Here is a 5,234-nt window from a genome sequence, read left to right on the forward strand (position 1 = left end):
CACACACACACACACACACACACACAGGGTAGGAAAAGGCTTAGGACCCACATAACAGAGGTCTGAGGGGAGGGCAGGGCCGGGCTCTCAAGCAGCTCTGACAGGACTCAGAAAGCAAGGAATGGAGCCTGGCCTGGGGCTTCACTGGGCCTGGGGGTGGGGCCGGGGCAAGAGCTCTGCACACAGGCAGGGGCTGGGGTGGTGGGAATCTCCTGCCTGCTCTAGAGGAGAGAGCACCCAGGCTTCTCCTCAGCTTGTCCAGGTGGGGGCACAAGGGAAGAGGGTGGGTGAGGCTTAAGCTGTGAGCAGTCACCCAAAAATATGGAGTCTGACTGCTCGCTACAAGGACAAAGTGGGTAAGAAAAATATGCATTCTCAATTGACTTATATAAAGAAACACAAACAAGAGATGAAAAATGATCAAAACTGTATTTGAGGATGACTTGAGTAAGAGAGCTAGAGGGGACATGGCTATGTTGGAAGTGAGTCTTCTTAAATCTGAGTTTTCTGTCTTACAGATTTATTTCAAATAAACAGAGAAATTTATGTTCTTTAACTTTTTTTTTTTTCCCCTGCTTTATCTCCCCAAAGCTCCCCGGTACAAAGTTGTATATTTTTAGTTGTGGGTCCTTCCAGTTGTGGCATGTGGGATGCCACCTCAACGTGGCCTGACAAGCGGTGCCATGTCTGCGCCCAGGATCCAAACCAGCGAAACCCTGGGCCGCCAAAGCGGAGCGCACGAACTTAACCACTCGGCCACAGGGCCGTCCCCTGTTCTTTAAGTCTTGTACATAGAAATCCATTCTAGGATTTAATTCCTTTAAACAAAAATAGTTACAAAAGTGTAACCATACCAAATAAAACTTTCAAATCTCTTTCTAACTAAAAGTACATGCAGCATCCTAGTTTACCCTTCCCCTATATCTCACACTGGGATATGCTCAGTAGCAAGCAGCATATTGTAATACCATAGGGGTTTGAGTTTAACCCCTTATTTAAGAGGTTATTGGATTTTCAAATATTTATATAAGCTTTCAGAACTTTCCTCACATCAAAGGAGCCTTTAAAGGAGCACATTGAAATAGAAATTCCATTGCTTTAGCATTTTTAATTTCTATGTTCTCTAGAGACAGGCACATAGAAAAACTGGTCTTAAAATGAAAAAATTGTCTTCATTTCATCACATCCTATCTCTCAATCAACTTTCAATTTCAGCCCAAAGTGCTACGGGAAACTAGAGCCAAAGGGCTGCACTAATCCATCGATAAAGGAATCCAAAGGAAAGAAACACAAATACGGAATCAGCTCAGATGAGCAGCCTGCTTCCCACAGGACAGAAGGAAAGCCACACTCAGAAGGTCCCGTGTTCCTGACTCTCCTGGTGGAGACAGAGCCCTGGAGGGGGTCAGTCCCTGGAGAAGGAGGGGAGGGCACCTGAGCAGCCACAGGAAGGAGCTCTGGGAGCCCCACACACCCTCCTCTCCCCAGGGAACAGTGCACGTGCTCCATCTCTCAGGCTCCATTCTCACAGTGAGGAAACTCAGCTGGATCCAGTTTAAGGTTCTGACCCAAATGGACCCCAGATTAATGGGCCCTCATCCAGGACACAGAGCTCCTGACTCTCACAGACTTTCTCAGTGTAAACAAATTACTCTCTGAGCACACCCACACTGTGGATGCAAAACTCCAATTATGTCTAGAAACAGGCCCAAGGAATCCACAGTGACCACCTCAGAAAGGGCGTCACTCCCCACCCCATGAGCACGTGCACCCCCAGCTTTCCAGGGCTCTGCAGCTCCTCTCAGGATAAAGGCTCCTTCCATGGGGTGTGAGCAGTAGGACACCTGCAGGGGAGTCTCCCCAGGAAGAACAGCTGGGCCTTCAAGGCCTTCCCTCTGCAGGCTCAAGGGGGCCTCAGCTTAGATTCACTGCCCTCAGGCCTCTGTCCCCACTAGAGATTTTTGGACCACCAGAGATGTTTTAAGTACACAAACCCAGTGTTTAAACAATCCAGCTATATCACTCAAACCAGTCTGTATGTGAAAACGAGGGAAGAAAATTGTATGGCACTTTGTTGGCTCAACAAGAAATCCCAGAAGAATGTATCACATTCTGGGGAAAAAAAAAAAAGATGTTAATATAGTATTATTTCCATGACTAGAGATTGTTTTATAAACTATTAATCCTACTTGAACACTTCAGGTCTGCAAGTCTAAGCCCTGGAAATCCATTTGAACTCACCCAAAATAAAAGAACAGACCTCAGAATATTACTACCCACACTGGGAAGAAAAAAGGGAAAGACGAATTTAGTACATGCAATGTAAAATGGGAATATTTTATTTTTTCTGAAATTCACCTCTTTGGAAATATTTTATATTGTGTTTCAAGTCATGTTGGTTAAATAAATTTCTATTCATTGAAAAATTGAGACAAAATAAATTCAGTAAGTCATTTAAAGGTGACCAACTCAGGCAGGGACAGTGCTGACAGGACAGATCATCCAAGAAACTTTCCCAAGAGGAAGTTGCACCCAGAGGACTTCCCACAGGATGTCTGTGCCCAGAAAGATCCTGGGGGAGGGGCCGGCCCAGTGGTGCAGCGGTTAAGTTCGCACGTTCCACTTCTCAGGGGCCTGAGGTTCGCTGGTTCGGATGCCAGGTGTGGACATGGCACCGCTTGGCATACCAGGCTGTGGTAGGCGTCCCACGTATAAAGTAGAGGAAGACGGGCACGATGTTAGCTCAGGGCCAGGCTTCCTCGGCAAAAAGAGGAGGACTGGCAGTAGTTAGCTCAGGGCTAATCTTCCTGGGGAAAAAAAAAAAAAAAAAAAGATCCCGGGGGAGACGCTGGAGGATTTCATACAATGTAGCTCCAGGTGGTTATAGGCTGTTTTTCACTCACGGAAAATATGCACACACACAAAATAAATATTTAAAAAACAGCCATTCAACGACCGTGAGAAAATGATAAAACAACTGAAATACTGAACCTGTTTCAAATCCAACACGGAGAACAGGTAGTTGATGACAATGCTGTGAATACAAGGCAGAAAGTTGGCCTTTAGGAATGCGGGGAGACATTGGAAATTTAGGCATTTGTCGCCAGCCCTAGGCAGACCTAGACTCGGTCATCCCAGACAGGGTCATGGATTTGAGACTCTGCTCTCCAAATATATAGAAAATTCAGAAAAAACGCCCGTCCTCTGGGGAGAAAGGAGGCCCTGGGGACCCCACAGACCGCAGCCCCTCCGCGCACTGACCCCGGAGACCGAGGCTCGACTGTCCTGCGGACCCTCCCGCGGGCCCCGCACCGTCTGGGACACGCGGGGCTGCGGGCGCACAGCGGCCCAGAGACGCTCCGGCCCAAGTCGCCGCGCGCAGGGACCGCAGGACGCCCGGGGCCCGGCTGCCGGCCCCGCCCCCACGCTGCGGCCGGAGGGGCCTGAGGGCCGAGCGGCGCCACCGCGGACTCGGGTCCGCAGACCCCGGAGGGGACCGCAGGAGGCCGGGCCCGCCCCGCCGCTTCCCACCAGCCCCTCCTCCCGCGTCCTCACCCCGAGGCCGCACACTCACCATTTCTAGGGCTCCTGGGTCCCCTGAGTCCTTCCTATGACTCCTCTGCTCAGTGCAGGTCACAGCGTCACAGAGGCTGCGGCAGAGCCACCAGGACCCTTAAGCGCAGGCGACCACTGACCCCGAGCACGGCAGGAGGGAAAAAGGAAGTCCACCTTGGGCCAGACACTCCGCCCCCAAATCCTGACTCCGCCCGAACCCTCGCCATTTCTAGGTTTCCTGGGTCCCCCAGTGTCCTTCCTACGACTCCTGCGGTCGGTACAGGTCACAGCTTGAGAGAACACCTGCAGAGCCATGTGAAGCCCTCAGTGGCGGAGAGACGCGGTCCCCAGGCGGCTGAAGCAACAACTTCGCCCCACCCCGCTGCCCCGGCGCCGCCTCTGATTGGACAGTTCTCAAGAAACGCCCCCTTGTGTCTGAGTGACAGCCCCTGAGTTTAGGTGTCTGAGCAGAATGCCAGCCAGAACTCCTGTTCTGCAGGGATATTTACATTAAAAGGTAGCGCTGGGAGGGGACTCATGGGACTGTGATCCTTCTTTACAAACACACAACTGAAGGTCACCTCACCATATGCGATAATTAGTCCCTCTCCACTTTGATCTTTGTTGACAACTGGAGTGTGACATAGTTTTGCCAAATCGGTACACAGGCGCAGATACTGTGACCAGGGAAGTAGGCAAAGCAAGGGGTACAGAAGGTCTGATAAAAACTGACATTATCTGTTGAGTGTTTTGCAGACAGAAAGTTACAGGAAGAGCCTAACCACAGAAGGTTCCCACAAGCGAGCTGGCTGAAGCCAGTTCTAGCCGCCTCAAACTGCTCTTCAGTGAACTGAACTGAACTGTCCCCGTTATAATCTCAATAACATTTTAAATTCTCCTCTTCTGGGAGGGACAAAGCAGCCATTTCTAGATCATGCAATGTATGTAGTAGCATGTGTGCATCTACCCATGAACCTTAAAGAAACATGACTGTTAGGCAACAAAACCTGATGTCCTGCCTTTTCCTTAACTGAATATTCATGAACTGTACTGTGATCTCACATTATAAAGGACTCTCAAACCCTTGTTTGGGGAGACACAGCTTTGGGAGAGATCACTGGTGTTCTCCATTGCTTGTGCAAGTAATGAGCCTTTCTTTATCTACTTCTGCCTTGGTTGTGCTTTTCTGCTCCACACTCACCAAGAGGCAAACCCATTGAGATGAGTTACAACACCAGGGATGCATCAGCTGAGCATCCTCCCAACACTTCAGTCAGATTCAGAATAACAGCACTGGGAGCAAAAACAAGCCATCATTTCAGAAGAAAAGTGACTTCTGGGTATTCAGAATGGTTAACTTTAGAAAATGTTTCCGACAAGAAAATATTTGTATCCCATGGGCAATATAAGCAGGAACTCTTTCTCACTGGTGGTTAAGTGACTCTCCATGGTGATGATCTGTCCCCTACTTTGGTTACGCTATTTAATCCATCTATGATGAGACTTATCAGAAAACTGAGTTTTATCAAAATAATCATCTCACTGATCGGTGAGTCTATGCTACTGGAGAGTCACATTCATTCTGACAATGTTGGAATCACTTCATGACAGGCATCCTATCCATGTAGTATACACACATACCATTTCTGACCACTGCCTCTCCCAATTCCCTGAGGACT

General features: G+C 49.0%; 1 pseudogene; it reads right to left on the reverse strand.

Moving 5' to 3' along the window:
* LOC124252027 (zinc finger protein 709-like) overlaps window positions 1–3,898 on the reverse strand; it is a 48,307-nt pseudogene extending 44,409 nt beyond the window's left edge.
* Window positions 3,899–5,234: the final 1,336 nt, after the last annotated feature.

The sequence above is a fragment of the Equus quagga genome, chromosome 14, assembly GCF_021613505.1.
Source record: "Equus quagga isolate Etosha38 chromosome 14, UCLA_HA_Equagga_1.0, whole genome shotgun sequence".
Lineage (NCBI taxonomy): Eukaryota > Metazoa > Chordata > Mammalia > Perissodactyla > Equidae > Equus > Equus quagga.